The sequence below is a fragment of the Anabrus simplex genome, chromosome 14, assembly GCF_040414725.1.
Source record: "Anabrus simplex isolate iqAnaSimp1 chromosome 14, ASM4041472v1, whole genome shotgun sequence".
NCBI classification, from domain to species: domain Eukaryota; kingdom Metazoa; phylum Arthropoda; class Insecta; order Orthoptera; family Tettigoniidae; genus Anabrus; species Anabrus simplex.
Window position 1 is genome coordinate 15,756,622 of NC_090278.1, and position 18,601 is coordinate 15,775,222.

Here is an 18,601-nt window from a genome sequence, read left to right on the forward strand (position 1 = left end):
GTCTCCTTATGAGACACCTTAAGGGTGCTTGCGCAAGATGGCTGCTGCTCTTATGAAGAAAGCTAGCTTAGAGGCTAACGCGTCGTGCTAGTTCGATTCATTAAATTTGGGGCTTAAATGCAAAATGTTAAATATCTCGAAAGGGGTGCATCGTAGAGCAAAACGGACAAAAAAATTTCTGCCCAGTACCTCGGTTCGCAGTACGAGGAACAAGAAAAACATTGTCTAATGATGGGATCTACGGTTCGGTTCCTACTTCGGCCCTTTGCATTCGCTCTGTTTTAGCTTCTATTGAAGCAAGTCTTCGTAACATGATCAGGTATAGCTATGGTAGAGAGTATAACGTGCCGTGCAGGTTCGATTCATTAAATTTGGGGCTTAAATGCAAAATGTTAAATATCTCGAAAACGGTGCATCGTAGAGCAAAACATGATACCTAGGTTTGCAGTATCAGGAACAAGAAAAAAACATAGTCTAATGATGAGATCGACGGTTCGATCCCTGCTTAGGCCCTTTGGCATTGGCAGCTATCTATTTCTACACGATGGGGCTATACATAGCTTCTTATGAGGCAGCTTAAGAGCGCTTGCACAAGATGACTGCTGCTCTTATGAGACTCCCTAGGGGTGCTTGCGCAAGGTAGCAGCGACAAGACGGTGACTATACACAGCTCCTTATGATACGGTCTAGAGGTGCTCACACAAGATGGTGGCTACTCTGATGAAGAAAGTTAGGTTTGCATCGTGCAGGTATCTTTACAGCACTAAACCTCATACCTTTGAATGTGGTGGCGGGTAATTTGAAAAATTCTACGTGCTTTTTCTTAACAGCAGCTATCTTTAAACAATAGCAGCTATACATAAGCTGTTAAGGCCTCCTCTTATGTCAAGGCATAGCTTTATCGAACAAGTTTACACCTGCATCGGGATAGCTAGAGTAAGCACGTGCTGCAGTGATGACGTCATTATGCATGTTTAGACTTGCCAATTACTAAAGAAACATAACAAGACTAGAATCGAACACTGCACTCTATGCCGTTAACTTTATCATGTGATCGGAACATTGACTGAAGTGTTTAGAACACTAAATAAGTAGAACCGAACACTGTACTCGATACAACATGTGTTTAGAACATGTCAGGGGATACCTTTTTCTAAGAAGATTAGATTACCGCACATTCCTTGTAGGGCTAATAGGCTAAAGGGCTAATGGGCTAAAGGGCTAATGGGCTAAAGGGCTAATGGCCTAGAGGGCTAGGGTGCCTCTCCTCTCTTTATCCGGGCTTGAGACCGGCTCTACAACTAGAGGCGGAGTTAACACCCTAAGGAAGGGAGAATGTTGGGAAATAATCTATACGAATATAGCTACTCGATCGACTATATACTACAGATGGATGACTTAGGTGAGGGTAAGCGCTTACTTAATAATACCTACACGACGTAATTCATACTCTATTTCAAAAATATCTTCTTTGTACTGTGTGTAACCAGCATCATGATAGGCTCTTAGCAGTTGTAAACGTTTTACGAGTACGTTGGGGTCTTTACAGTAGCTTATATCTACATAGGGTAACAGAGGCTTGTTGTGAACTTTGAGTCTATATGCAGACAGTTGATGTGCAGGGACTTGTTTTGATGTAATACGTGCTTCAGCAGTAGCGTTTCTAGGTACAAACTTAACTTGTTTCGATAGCGATGAAGCGTTGAAATTTCCTTCTTCTTTACCTTGCATCTCTTCTTGAGATGTTTGCACTTCGACAGAACGAGTAGTAGGCTTAGGAAATGAAGTAAAATCATCAAGTTGTAATGGCAATGAAACATTAAGATTTTCTTCTTCGTCTACTTTCCCTTTACTACTGTTTTGATCAACATCATTATCCTTATTATCATAATCATGATCTTGCCTCTCTTTATCTTGAAGTTTGTGTTTAGTAACAGAACTTGCAGCAGGCCTAGACAACAAGGGAGAATTAAAAATCTCTCGCAGAGGTGTACCAAGTAAACTTGCAATTAATAGATTTTAAAAGTAGAAAAGATCATAACACGAAGATAAAGTTGAAGTTCAAGATGACAAATGGAGCAGATATTAGATTATAAGCAGAATTGTTAACCGGAATAATTTACCAAAGGAGATGTCTGATAAATTTCCAACTCCTTTTAAATTATTTAAAAAATAACACCAGCTAATCTGCGACCTGGGCGCTTTCGTCTTAGCTGTGCTGTTTTCCAGGGGAAAATGTCATTATTGTAGTTTAATTGAAGAAAGCACGTGCCAAATTGCAGAAAACATCATGGTAGCATACACTGAGGACTTGAATTAAACTTCCTATAAAAATGACCAGTGGGTAGACCTAGAGGAAAATGGACCAATTTGGTGAAGAAAGATATTGAGTAGAGAGGACAAGATTACGAGAGAACAGTGGTTCATAGTCAGACAGACAACACACCCGGGCAACAGGAGATGTCAACGATGTTGATGATCATCTATTAAAGGAAAATAGCGTAGTATAATAATGATAATAATTGCATGTGGCGCCCAGAGAGGCCTGCACATCTGTGAGGATGAAATCTAATACAGCAGATGGCACGCACGGACACACACACACACACACACACCTTGACCCACATTAATTGGCAGGTGGGTGTAAAAAGTGCGTTGTTCAAGAGACAGCGTGAACTGAATAGTGGCATCGAAGAGGAGAGCGAGCTGCTTGCGTGCGTATAGTGCATTATGCCAGTTTGGTAGTGACGAAGCTCATTTTATTCGTGCTGTTCGTGAAGTTGTCCAAGAATAAATGACTTCTTAGATTAGGCATACTTATTATTAACTCTGAGCGAGTGTATGGTATTCAGCCCGAAGGCTGGTTTGATCCTCTATAGCAACACCAACAACTGTCATACACAGCCAAAGAGTTACCGAAGAGATTACTAGGGAAATGAGAAGTGAGGTAGTTTTCCGTTGCTTTTCTCACTGAGCCAGAAGTTGCAATTACATATCAGTCTGCCAAGCCCGCCGAGATATATGCACCAACCGACCCTATGAGGGATATTTTACACCATTTATAACAGGGACAGGCTGCATAAGGAACGATATTACTACAACCGCTCATATCTCGGTCACTTTCATATTGTCAAAGCCAAGGATGAAACTGAGAAATGTCAATAAACCTAACAAATTTATTCTAGCCCATACCAGAAGATATAGTGCACTGTAAACAGTACATCCTGCCACTAGAGGCATTCCCGCCAAATGGATGGTAACGTAGTCCATTGTCAATCGTCATTTGCCAGCAGTTCTGCTAGTTGGCTAATCACAGACCTTGTTGCGGCACCTATTTCCTTGTCCACCGAAGCTCAATTTACACAATGTATGTGAGCTTAATTAACCCTTTCAGTCCAGGTGTACAGTATACTGTACATCAAATTCATTAGCTTATAGCACCAAGAATTATTAGTGAATAGGGGAGTTCTCTATCTTGCTAGAGACTTCTATGCTTTGTCTTTGTTTCTCAATTGGTTGAAGTTACATCTACCAACACATTAGTGAATTATGAAGATAAACAACAAACATGGCAGACAAGCATGCTGTTAGTGGAGGTAAGTGGGAAAATTTTATTCTTTATTTTTAACATTTTATTCTGTTTAGGGTAAAGTTCTGTTTGGGGGTTAAAGATAAAGGTTTGAATAGAATATGCATACTAATTATAGTTGGTCTTTCATATCCCTTGACTCATAACATCCATGTATATTAGCATGTACAGTATACTGTACATGGGGTCTCAAGTGTTGCAAATAGTGTGACTGAGTTCATTATCTTTCACAAAGTTTTATTTATATACCTGGTACTTTCTAGTAATATAGAAGAAGATTAAGTGTTGTATACTCTAGATTGTCTCTTAGAAATGTAAAAAGAAACTTTGTTTTTGTTCTCTGAGTTCCCTAAAAATATATTTTTGTTGAAATTCAGGCACATCAAGAATGAAAATGAACCCAAGCAACTTTGATATGATATTGAAGTTGTTGGAGAATGGAGATGTGTCTGATGTGGAGGAACTAGCCAGTGATGGTGAGGAAGAAACCACAAACCAGCCACAAATACAGCGCATTGGTACGTTATCACATTCAATATTATTACACATTATGAAACTCCAGTAATCTTATGGCAAACTGAGTTGCCCAAATTTTTAGCTAATAATTATTAAAATACAGCTTTATTCTGCGATATATTTCAGGAGCTGATGTTGAGATGATATCTGTAAGCAGCCCAACCGTGGCAAGTGGCAATGGATATACTATTGGTACTTCTGGAGATGCTGAACTTTCTGTTGACGATATTTTCCTGACACAGAGGCCTGATATTCTGCTCCCATGACAATGTGCAAACCAAACAACACTTTAATTACTTTCCTCATGTTTGATTGGCTTGTATGTCACGTTTTTCTGAAGTGCATACATATTTGTTTTCTCTGAGTGATGGAGTACAGTCAAAATGCTAGAAATGCTGGGTTGGCACAGAAGGAGATAATGGATTTGTTAGATTTCAGGCTTAGGGTAGCTGAAGCTTTTCTGAAGGTTGATAACCAATTCAAGTGTATCAAAAGAGGAAGGCTATTTACAAGCCCTGTAATATCACCATCAACTAATAAAAAACAAACAACTGAGAGGAGACCATAGAGGGAAGTGCAGGATAGTGTTGATCACTTACCAGAGCATGATGGCAATAAAGAACCTACTCGATGCAAGAAAATTAATTGCACCCAGCGATCACACATTATCTGCAGAAAATGTGGAGTACATCTTTGTATAAATAGGAACAGGAAGTGCTATGCAGCATTTCATAAGCAATGAAATGAATGTGAATTGTTATGAAGCATTTCTTTGTCGGTAATATGTGAACAAAATATGAATATTTGTAAGTAATTATCTGTAAACAATGAAAATATCTCAAAAATAGATAATTTCAGTTCTATAGGAATGTATGGTTTACTATTTAGTACAGTAGAAACATTGTATACCTCCAAATCCTGTCCTAAGAAGGTTGCCATCCCAAGGTAAGAGTTTAGGATTCAGCAACACTTGAGACCGAATGTACAGTATACTGTACATGATATATTTTTGTAACGGGAGGTCTCTCATCAACCAAATTTTGTAAGTACATCCCCAGTATGACCTAAAATCAAAATCCAGTAAGAAATGATTTTTCTTTCTAAACAGAAAAATTCAGGACTGAAGGGGTTAAACACCAGTGTGACTTCCAGAGCAGAAAATGTTTTTATTAATACTTTATTAATATTAAAGCAAGTCAAGAATCAATCTACTGAATGCAATGGAGGAGAATCCGGTAAGTAAACGTGCTTCAGTTGTCATTCTTATTACTTAAGTCAGAATTATTATGAGTTGTTATCAGAGAATGTTCTTGTGAGTGATGTTACTGGTGAGTTCTGATGAATCAAGTGTCCTTGAAGTAAAGATGAGAAACAAAAAATTAGAATGTGCTAACTTCATTATTTTAAAATATAATTGGGGAATAGATTTTGTAATTCTTACAATATGATGTAAAACCGATTGTAGTGTAGTTCTCTTTAATTTATAGATTCAATTTATGCACCATCTGTTCCTGAAGAACTTTGAATTTTGAACTTTGACAATTCCTAGGAGGACCCAGAATTTAGTATTTATGATTTCCCATCCGATTCATCTTGTTCTAATATTCTTGATGGTATATCTCAGAAAAAATGAGGATGTCACACAAGGAAGGTGCGAGTAGTTCCCTTTTAAATTCTTCACAGATTGAACCTGGTACTGATTGTGAGAGAAAAGTCAGTGACAGTGCATTAATTGAAAAATTCCACACAGTTCAAGTGACAGTGGAAATCATGCTAGGAAACCATCACTAGAAATTGTGGAAAGATTTACATACCTCGACAGTGTAATATCTCGAAATACACTAGCCACAAAGGAGGTGGCAAATAGAGTGCAGAAGATCTGTCAGCTTTACCAGTAAGTACGAATACTCGTCTGGGATCCCAAAGTACCAAAAAATCAAAGCTGGCGATGTTCAATCTGAACATCATACCAATATTAACCTATGGTATTCAAACCTGCACCCTCGCTAAGAAAGACTTTATCTGAGATAAAGTTCCTTAGGTCCACATTTCAAAAACTGGACAAGTTGGGGAATAATGTGGTTAAGAAGGAAGATATAATTGTTACATCGGGTCAGCATGCCCAGACTGAAATGGCTTGGGCATGTAAAGAGGATTTAGCCAACAAGGACAGCTTGGAGAGACATGTGGCAGGGAAACGGGTAGTGGGAACCCATTGGATGGACATCGTATAGATGGACATTGCAGATCGGGGAAGGACACTGGAGGACATCATTAACAACAGAATGTATCTCAATGAGACAGAATGAAAGAGGCTCGCCTAGAGTACCCGGGAAACTGGAGCCATACCTGCCAACTTTACAAAACCAAAAATCAGGAGATTTTTATATGAAAATCAAGAAAAATCAGGAGATACAATTGGTCAAAACTGCTTATTCTAGATGTCTTGCGCAATACAGTACTATGATATACTGTATTTATAACACTTTTTGTCTCAAAGCCCGACTGTTGCTATACGAGGCTACAAGGCTAAAAATGACATCTCTATTCCCTCACAGGAAGTATGTGAGTGAGATGATTGATCTCCGATAAGCCTACCGAAAATAGTATGAACTCATGCTCCACATGTGTGAATCAGTCATGCACTTACAATGCCATTATTTAGCAAATGCATACATTAATATATTGCATCAAGCGCCGCACGATTGAGCGAAGCGTAATGCTATTTGGATCAAATAACTAGCTGATGTACCCGTGCTTCGCTACAGAACACTCAGAAAGACTGTCCTTATAGTTTCCCAACTGGAGTCAACATAGGTCATTAAAATGACGTCACTATGAATGTTGATATTAAAGCAATGCTTCATATGAAATATTCGATAAAATGAAAAGCAGCACATTTTCTCACTTTTAGCGAAAAGTACTACGGTGTCGATCTAACTGTTCAAAGTTTCAGAGCTAGATTGACCAGGCTGCAGACAGCTGCAAACACTCCTGTGTAATTATTCCATTTAAGTGCGCACACTGCTCATTCCAACCACTGCCTCTGAGTAGGGATCAAAAACCGGAATACTATGACGATCCAGTGTGTTATGTACCAGTAATATCAGAAAATTTATGAAGTAGAGGAATGGCATGCTAAAGAAGAGAGAGATCTAACTCCCCAGCTACTTCCCGCCAATATTCAGGCAGGCTGTTATACTCGATACACAGCAGTAATCCCATCTATCAGAGATAAATGGCAGCAGAATATACGAACATAACAATTTTTTTTGCTATGGGCTTTACGTCGCACCGACACAGAAAGGTCTTATGGCGACGATGGGATAGGAAAGGCCTAGGAGTTGGAAGGAAGCGGCCGTGGCCTTAATTAAGGTACAGCCCCAGCATTTGCCTGGTGTGAAAATGGGAAACCACGGAAAACCATTTTCAGGGCTGCCGATAGTGGGATTCTAACCTACTATCTCCCGGATGCAAGCTCACAGCCGCGCGTCTCTACGCGCACGGCCAACTCGTCCGGTGAACATAACAAAAAACAATGGTCAATGTAATGTAAATTTTTGATCAATTTTATTTAGTTTTCTTCCGACTCTGTGATATTAGAGCATCTAATGTAAAGCGAGTCATCCTTTCTTTCATGACTCCCTTTTGTGTTATTATTCAAGCGATCTTTCGTTCATGAATTTTTCTCATTCAAAGTCACCATCACCACCAATAATATTATAGTCGGTCCGGTAAAACTGAATAAGACATAAATAATCGAAATTGTATTCTCCATAACTTTTGTTATGTAGTACTTTTCGATATGACGAGTAAGATAGGTAATTGAAAATTCAATTTTAGGCACCTTCCTCTAAACTACCACTTCGAACATGGTTAATAAAATTATCTACATCATAGACTGTAGTTCCTTATTCCACAAATTCACCTAAAATTTTGTTCACCCATTTTCTCGTTCCTCGGCCCTGATATAGACTTGGCAACAAAAATTCAAATTCATGAATATCTCTGTTATCATAACCGATACGGTAAAGATTTACAAGACATAAATGATAGGAAATTTAATAATATATAACTTCAGTTGTGTAGTATTTATCGATAGAGCCAATAATAACAAATATCTGAAAATTAAATTTTAGACCTTCTCCTAAACTACCTTTTCACTCAGCGTGAATAAAATTATTTATGGCCTAGATTGTAGCGACTTATTCCCCGACGTTATATACCGATTTTCATTAAATTCTCTTCAGCCGTTTTCTCGTGAAGAGCGTACGTACATACAGAGAGACAGAAAAACCGAAAATTAAAACGAGCATTTTCCCTTCTTACTGTGGTCACGCCCGGTACGGAAATATAATTCATTGCAAATTCTGAACATTGTACAGAAAAAATTCATATTTCGTTTATATTGAGATAAAATAAGATTAGTCAGAATTGTCTCCAAATGGCTCCTAAAATCTCTAGCAAAGTCACTAATCGTTATCATTGAAATTCTTTCACTAAATTACAAAGAAAGACTCTGTATCTAGCGACTAGTCTCTAGAATCCACCGAAGAGGATGCAATCGACTAGACTGACGTGAACGAACACGAACATATCGCGCGAGAATGAGATTGACCATCGATATACGCGTCGCGATATACAGGTTTCAATAAACATCGCACATTCGCGCAAATTTCTCGTATTAATAAACGGCCATATTTCGTTTGAAAGCGGCCAATAAGAAAAAGGATTTCCAGCCGCTGGAGTAAAAAAGCTGAAATGGCAGGATTTGTAAACAAATGTTTGAAGTTTACCCAAAATAAGCTAAAATCTGGAGATATAATAGACAAATCGGGAGGCGGGAAGAACTGCGAAAATCGGGCGTCTCCCGCCTAAATCGGGAAAGTTGGCAGGTATGCGGAACTGTAAAATAATCAAGTGTCAGTGCATGAACCTTCTCATGATTTTGAAAAAACGGATCTGCCCGCAACAAAAGTGGAGAAGTGTCAGAGGGAAAACCAAAATGTTACATCTCGTGGATGTGTATGATGGCCTTGCTACATTCTGGAATGCTGCAGACCATCCATCATGAATTCCTAGCTCCTTACCATTCCCATATGGAAAGTGGTGATGATCACAGTGTGATGGATAAAGCAAAGATGAGGTTCAGTGGAAACACTGATTACCCTAACGACCAAGAATAAGATTTTATCGTAAAGGAAATGAACCAGGAAGGAGTTTTGGATTCCTCAGCACATTATCAAGGTCGTCTGCAACATAATAAAAAAGAGGACATCGCGACTGGAGGTAAGTAAATGGTTGCATTTTTAAAAAAGTGACATGGCGCAATTTATTATAACGTAAATCTCGATGCCAGTGAATTTGAATAGGTGTCGTTTAAGAGGAGGGGTAAGCACGCCACCATTAATCCTCCTGCAGGTTCCCACATCTTTAACAAAAAAGAAGAATTTTATAGATCTCCTTCAATTTTACTCGCCAGTTTTTCACAACTTCTAAAAGGAGATTCCGTCGGCAAGTACAGTATTGATACTTGCACGCCGACACGCTCATTGATGGCGATGATGAACACAGGAGCTTAATGTTTTCGTCAAGAAAATGGGACATTTTATGAGGTGAAAAGTATTTAATCAAACACTTACCAACAAACTGAGAGAACGTTAAGTAAATAATATATGTATTAATACTGGATATGAAAAATGAAAACCTATCAGTTTTCCAGTCATTGACCGGGTCAGGGATGTAACGAATGAATCAGATATAGGCTGTTAGTACGATGTGGTCGCCACTCCTGAAGTGATTTATTAATGACTGATGGATGCTATGAAATGAGAATGGAGTGTTGCTGGAATGCAAGATGACAGCAAAACCGGAGTACCCGGAGAAAAACTCTTCCCGCCTCCACATTGTCAGGCACAAATCTCACATGGAGTGACCGGGATTTGAACCACGCTACCCAGCGGTGAGAGGCTGACGCGCTGCAGTCTGAGCCACAGAAACTCCTAGACGATAAGATATTGTTTAGGGGTTCGAATTGAATTTAAAATTGATTTTCTCAAAACTAGTAAATTTTGACCTAACGCACTTTAGTCAATTAACTTGATAAAGATACCTTTCTAAAACATATACATATCCTAATAATTATTAAAATCTGTGTACGGTTACAAATCAATCCTACCTGTAGGCTCTCTCTTTGAGAAAAGGCTTTGTTGCATATGGGGCAGAGAAACGGCCTCTCACCGGTGTGCGTCATGAGATGTCCGGAGAGGTTGCTACTCTGGCTGAACTTCTTATTACAGACGGTACATTGAAAAGGCTTCTCACCAGTGTGTTTTCGCATATGCTTGGACAGGTCTCCCGACACGGGGAATGTCTTCCGGCACACGGAGCACTCGTGCAGCTTCAGTCCGGCGTGGATGCGGTTGTGTTTTGACAGGTTGCTACTCTGGCTGAAGGACTTGCCACATACGTTGCAGTAATATGGCTTTTCGCCCGTGTGCGTGCGCATGTGTACCGACAGCGAACAGCTCTGGGCGAAGCCCTTGCGGCAGATGTTGCATTTGTATGGCCGCTGTTCCGTGTGGATCCTGACGTGCTGCGACAAGTGGCTGCTGCGACTGAACAGCTTTCCACAATGATCGCACATAAAGAGGCGATCCCCGGTATGTCCCATGACGTGTCGCGACAAGCCCCACTTGCTGGCCAGGAATTTCCCACATAGATCGCATCTGAAACGCGCCTCTGGTCTTGACCTAGAGTGACAAAATAAAACCATGTGTCCAACAACAATTAACAACACATCTACAAGGGTAACAAGCAGACTGTACTCTCACTTGTAATGAGGAAGTGCCTAACAACACAATATCACGCAAACGTTGAAATAAACGCTTCAGTGGAGGATAATCAAAAAATAAGTTGGGCGAAGTGATTCAAAGAGCAACACTACCTTTTATATCCCGCAATCGCGCCCGGCGGTAACGAGTTTCTAGGAGTACCCTTCACACAGAGCAGCACAACTCAGGGTGTTATGTGGCTGAGTGGAATTTCAGCCATTCATCGTCCTGCTTACGTCCGTCGTAGATAGCAGACAATTTAATTTACGGTCAAGTCTATGAGAACCCATGGAGAAGCAGAAGGAACAAGTGGGGCAAAGTGGTTAGCTCTTTGCTCCGAGGAATTGATATCAGTGCCATGAGCCATTCCACAAGTATTTGTATTTCACGGTGAGAAAAGCCAACGCATTGCCTTCCGGGTGAACCGAGCACGCCTTTACCATAGCGGCTAAGCATATGTCCATGTCATTATTTTACTGTTAACACCACTACTATCTCCTTGAATGACATTAGTACAGACACTCGTGGGCCAGTGATAGAGTATAGGTCTCTGGATTCCAACATCACGCGATGTAGATCCCCAGTGACTCATTTGGTGTTGACCTGAGGAAATCAAAACCCAGTCACACATCGCCCAAGAGGGATCTCTAATGTTTGGAAGAGCAAAGCGGAACACTGAAATGAAGGTGCAGGCAGCCTAGACGGCACTTGTGTATTGCTAATAAACCATAAAATACACGGGCTCACACCTGCAGTGTCGGTGACGTCGGCACAATTACTTTTGTTCACTACAAGCACCACCAGCTTCTTGCAGGATGTATTTTTGGAAGATTTAACTTCTCCTGTTAGACTCTGCTTGGCACAAGAAATTCAGGCCGTCATCATTTGTTTACTTTCACTGGTTTTCTTTTCCAATTTGTTTTACGTCGCACCGACACAGATAGGTCTTATGGCGACGATGATATAGGACAGGCCTAGGAGTGAGAAGGAAGCAGCCGTGGCCTTAATTAAGGTACAGCGCGAGCATTTGTTTCGCGTGAAAAGTGGGAAAGCATGCAATACCATCATCCGGGCTGCCGTCAGAGGAGCTCGAACCCACTATCTCCCGGGTGCAAACTCACAGCTGTGTGCCCCTATCCGCACGGTCAACTCATCCAGTAATCTGAAGACTGATGAAGCAATTTCCTACATTTACATATCAATATTCAGTACCTAATCACACTAGCCAAACAAACAACACATTGGGCCTGTCGGGCGCATAATGCACTACATACTTGTACATATTCTGCTTCTTTCTGATAAAACCATTCCAACAAAGGCTTCTCCAGTTCGGCGTAGGTTCAGATTTTCATTGTTTTCCATTTTGATATACCCCTTGACGATTTGGAATTGGTCGTAAACGGATTATTTTCCTGGACAGCCTGGATAAAATTAATTTCATTCGAGCCGTAAGTCAAAGACAGTTGCCTTCATAAATCTTACGCTTCTGCTGTATCCTTATCACTGGCTCACTGCTCAGGCACTAACAGAGACCAATGTGTACTTATTGCAACATGGTTTGGCCATGAGTCAAGTCTAGACCATGGTCTACAGTAAGCTGCAGTATTCTTTATCAAGGCGACTGATTATCACTTGCTGGTTGTAATCGTGCTTTGTTTCCAGTCCAGGCTCGAACACGTGAGGAACCGAGCAAGCTAAGTCCAGAAATCACTGCCAATTATGAATGTGTGTCGCAAATGAAACAAATTTTGTATCACTCATTCATAGCCAATTACATCATACCATATATATGCATGCTGGAACTAGTAGATTGAGATATGCAGCCAGACAAACTACCCTGTAAATGAAACAAGTCCTGGCATGACAATCAGGCTCCCGAAGAAAGATAAAGCTGTGGGTCCAGACAAGACACACGCAGAAACTCTAAAATCCATTGTGCCTAAAGCTATTAATACACTATTCAACGCAGTATGAAAGGCTGGGAGAATTCCATCTGGCTGGTTAAAAGCAACTTTTGTTACCGTACCTATGAAGGCTAGTTAGTCATATTGTGATGATTATTTCACGATCAGTCTAATGTCCCATGTCTTCAAGGTATTCCCATGTATCATCAACACTCGTATCTATGCTAAATGCAAACTCCAAATTATGGCGTACTCAGTCTGGTTTTAGAAATGGACTGGGAACTCAGAAGGCTCTTTTCTCTCTGAACGTTTTGACTCAGAGATGCCTGGATATGAATGTCGACGCGCACACATGCTTCATCGACTACTGAAAAGCTTTCAATTGCGCATTTCATGCAAAACTTGCTGAGTTCTTACAAACTAATGGCGTTGAGCTGGTGATCTACATATCATCACTCAGCTCTACTCGACTGAAACAGCACAAGTCAAAATAGAGGGCAAGACAACTGAGAACATAGGTATACGCAGAGGCATGCAACAGGGCTGTGTCCTGTCCCCTGTCTTTTTTTTAACGTCTACTCGAACGCTGTTTTCAGAGAAACTGTCGATGATGTTAACCTAGGGACCATGATAAATGGCAATATCATTAACAACATCCGCTTTACTGATGATACAGTTACCTCGCTGATCTTCAAATTATTATTAATGGCATTTAAGGATCAGTGCAACATTTGGTATGTTCATGAATACTGACAAGACCAAACAGACTGTATTTTCGAAAATACCAAAGCAGGTCTCCCTGCACAACAACATAGCTGTTCAGCAAGTGTTATCTTTAAATTCTTTGGCCATTGCAATCCCAAGAATGAAATCTTATCCAGGATTGGACAAACCAAAAATTTGATCAGTATGAGGACCAAGTTTCGATGTTGGGATACCATGTGTTCCCTGTCCTTCTGTAAGGTTTCAGCACTCTGTTGGAGAGGCGGAAATGCTTTGAATCTCCTGGGTAGAAAGGTCGTCATGCTAACAAATGTTAAGGAGTGAAAGTTCAGGTAGATCGGATACATCACGAGAGGTGAATGATACAAACTTCTCCAACTTATCATCGAGGGGAAAAGTGAAGTACAATGAAGTGTGGGGAGACGGAAAAACTCCCGGGTTAAATATTTGCTCTGCTGGTATAGATGAACTTCTACCGAATTTTTTCAATTCACTGCTTTGGGAAGCATAATCGGCAGACGGTGCCCTAAGGTAAAGAATATGCTATGTAGGCGAAAAGAAGAGTAAAATTTCTACCAGACACAAGAATCCGTTTCACCAAGGATCAAGAGACGGACATTTTAACTGTAGCTAAGGATTCCTCGAAAGGAAAACAAAAAAATTTGTTTGATAAAGATCTTAGCAGCTGTGCCACAGAATCTTGAAAGATCCGAGAGGGTATCAAAATAATGAAATGTGCAACCAACATGATTTCAGAGGCAGGCTACATAATCAGCAATTCTTGAGTGTCTATTACCCACAAATCACCAGCATGCAGGTCGAACCATGAAAACACAAGCTACTGAACAACACTGGAATTTGCATGAGAGATACATCGAAGATGACTCAAATATGTTCTAGGGCTTTTGCAGTCTATTTTAGCTGCCTGTTATCCGCAGGCGTAAACAGTTACTTTTGCTAGAGTGGAAATCGTTGTGCAAATCAGGCCATATACAGAAATATTTTTCTCAGCCCCTGACAAGCTCGTTTCTGCATCCCAGATTTAAGAAGCGTCGTGTATTAAGAAACCTGGATGAAATGGGGAAAGACTTACAGGGTTCCTTTTCTCCTTTTGTGTTTGCCGTGAATATCTGATCTTTCACTGCTTGTATTGGTTTTATCCGGCTTTCTACTTGTCCAACGCTTCTAGGATCAAGACTGGATGAAGCTGCCCGTGGCAGTGTGGAAGATGTGGAGACTGTCCATGTCCTGTCTCATGGTCTCCTTCCCCTGGACTCACCTGCTTGTTCTGTTGATAAAGTAGAGCTTCCCAGAGCTGAGGAACCCCTCTCATTTTCGAGGGTTTCTCACATATGCCGTACTTTAAGTCATATGAATAAAGATTTAACTAGTCATTTATAATAAACTACAGTTAAAAAGTACATGCTCGGAACTCCATTTGAATATCACAGGACAAATCATGCCTTTCCTTTCAAACAATTCCTTCAACACCTGCTTCAGTAGTTCCTATCTTTAACCTTAAATCAGGATCAAAAGATAAGCGATTTGTTGATGAACGTATGTGAACGTATGTGAACCAAACCAGCTATATGAGGCACTTAGTAAAGCAGAAGCTTATGCGCCAAAGTTTGCTTTTTTCAATTTTTCTAGCAACATATGGTACGAAGTGTTCTCCTTCATGGTTGTTAAGTGTGAATGATGGGTACGCCTTGGTTATGCAGCTCAATCTCGAGAACAGAGGAGGCCTACTGGCTGATTGCTCTCCTGCGATAGATACTATGTGGCGAAATAAATCTCCTCTTAACAGACGTTGTTGTTTGTTTTCAACCCTCATAAATTCGTTAAGCATTTTAACGGATATTTGTTGTCTTTATTGTACGGTGGTATATATTTGGAAGTTCAGCTTCAAATCTAGTTATAAACACATATCATGCAATTCCTGCAGTAATATTTATTCGGAAACAAGAAGCGGCCACCAACAATTACAATTTGGGTTGAAGGGGATAAGAATTAGGAAATTCCTCAAAATTTCTAAGCCCACCAAACATATTGGCTGTCGCTTTGGATAAATTTTACGACTCCGTTCTTATGCTGAGGCTAACATTTGAAGCCCCCAGCGTGCCCCTTCAGGGCACTTCGAAAATTTTCGATTTTCTAAGGATTCTGGGATCAACAGCTTCTCCGGTACCAAGTTGTAAATTTCTGAGATTTCTGGAAGTGCCTCACTAATTCACGTCTATTTTCATTTTTATATATATATATATATATATATATATATATATATATATATAGCTCCAGACCTACTTGGTCTTATATACAACCTAAGACATTAAAGTTCGGTGAATGAAGTCAGGACAGTCAATCCGGCAACACTGGCGACACACAACGCTGCACCTGCGTACGTAGCAGCAAGTTTCGGCCACCTGCTCCCAACGTTGTTCAGTTGAGCATCGTGTGTGTGCCGTGTAAAATCTGTTTGACACAGTGCGAGTTTAGTGCGTTGGTTCTGAATTGCGAACAGGAACATGAACGACCAAAAGATCAATGTACAGTTTTGTTTTACGCTTGACAAGACACCCAAAGAAACGCTTGCGATGCTGGTACGTGTTTATGAAGATCGAGCACTGTCTTGAAGTGTGTGTACGAGTGGTTCGCCCGTTTTTGAGGAGGCCGGGAAAGTGTTTCTGATAACCTCCGTAGCGGAAGACCGGCGACCACTGTCAGTGACGAAAACATTGAGAAAGATAGGACATTGTACACGAACGATCGGTGATTAACTGTACGCATGGTAGCGGATGAACTGCAGATTAACCGTGAATCCGTGCGACAAATCGTTACCCAGTAGTTAGAGAAGAGGAAAACGTGTTCTCGTCTTGTGCCACATCACTTGACTGACGATCACAAGCACGCACGTTAGGAGGCTTCACAGGATTTTGTCGAAACGGTGGATGCGATACCAAATTTCCTGAACTGTATTGTCACCGAGGATGAAACCTGGTGTCTCAGGTACGACCCTGAAATGAAACAGCAAAGCACGGAAGGCGTTCTCCGGGATCCCCTCGTAGGAAAAAGGTCAGAGACGAAAAGTCATGCATCAAAACAATGCACATGACCTTTTTCGATAGTCAAGGCATTATCCACAAGGAATTTCTACCTGAGGGAACGACGCTCAATGCTGCACGGTCCATTAAAATTTTGAGCCGTTTCATGGAAGGTCTACGCAGGGTACGACCCCAATACGCACAACAAGGTTCATGGTTTTTTGTCTATGACAACGCTCGCCCAAACACAGCCAATATCGTCAAAGAGTTCATGGCAAAAAAAGGGGGTGGTACAACTTGACCATCCCCCATAATCGGCAGATCTCAATCCTCCAGACTTCTTCCCATTCCCACGACTCAAACTCGCTTTGAAAGGAAAGAGATTTGACGATATTCCTGACATCCAACGGAACGTGACGAGGCTTTTGATCACCATCCCAAAGGAAGCCTTCTTGCAAATTTTAAGGACATGTACCCCCGATCTCAACATTGCATGGGAGGGGACTATTTCGAAGGGCAGTAAGGTCACTGTCGTGCACTGTTCACCTATGTTGATAGCAAAGGACTATTCACCGAACTTTATTGTCACAGGTTGTATATAGATGACGGATAAGCATAAGCACGTTTAAAAGTGCAGACCTCCACTTCGAGATTCTCTCCTCCAAAACGACATATCATATTAACAAACGGTTTACGCCATCAGACGCCACATTCATCCTTCTACGTGAAAGTTGCTAAACCAATTCCTCGTATCTCACATATTTATGGGTTAAATTGAGTTCAAAAATTTAAATAGGGTGATATTTGGGGACATTTTCAATACTTTATCTTATTTTTTGCAAACTAGTGTATAAGCTGGAATCATGCAATTTGGTCCACATATGGTCCTCGATCCTGCCAATGTGCGTACCACACTTGATGACTCTATCTTTCCTATAAGTGTGTCAAACAATGAAATATACGTGAAAAACTCACGAAATTTACGAACAATCCAGAAATACGGCCAAATCGAACGTATAAGGGACAGAGATACGACAATGAGTCATAGGAACAAAGTTGTAGATCACTCCAAATTGAACTCAGATTGTGCCATCCGTTTTGTGATACGACTCAGCGTTTAGCCAACAAATACCTCAAAAGGAACGTCTGGACAGTTATTAAAATTGCCTCCATTTTTCGATATCTTAGCACCTTGGAATTTTTCTGTTGGTTAGACGCTAAAAGCTATAATTTCGCCAAATTTCAATTTTCTAGCTCGCCTGGCAGATTGTGCCGCCATCTTGATTTTGGGCAGGGGATAAGAATAGGAAATGCCTGAACATTCCTTAAGCACACGAAACTTATAGTTTGTCGCTTTGGATAAATTATACGACTGCGTTCTTATTCTGACCCGAAAATTCGAAGGACCCCAGCGTGCCTCCATCAAGGCATTTTGAGAATTTTCGATTATTCTAGGGATCACTGTGTCATCAGCTTCTCCGGTCCCAAGTTTCAATTTTCTAAGGTTTCTGGAAATGCCTCATTAATTCACGCCTATTTTCATTTGGATATATTTATATATATATATATATATATATCGCTCCAGACCGAGTTGATTTTCTATATATAGATGACGGATAAGCATGAGCACGTTTAAAAGTGCATACCTCCACTTCGTGGTTCACTCCTCCTAAACGGCACATGATATTAACAAGCGGTTTGCGCCAACAGACGCCCCTTTTATCCTGCTGCACGTTTGTTTCTATACTGTTTCCTCGTATATCACATATTTAAGAAATAAATATAGTTAGACATTTTGAATAGGGTGAAATTTTCTTACATTCATAACGCTCTACATTGTTTTACATACTTATGTATAAGCTAGAATCACAAAATTAGGTTCACATATGGCCATCGATGGTGCCAATGTGCGCACCAAACTTGATGACTCTATATTTCCTACAAGTCTGTCAAACACTGAAATATACGTGTAAAAATCACCAAATTTATCAACAA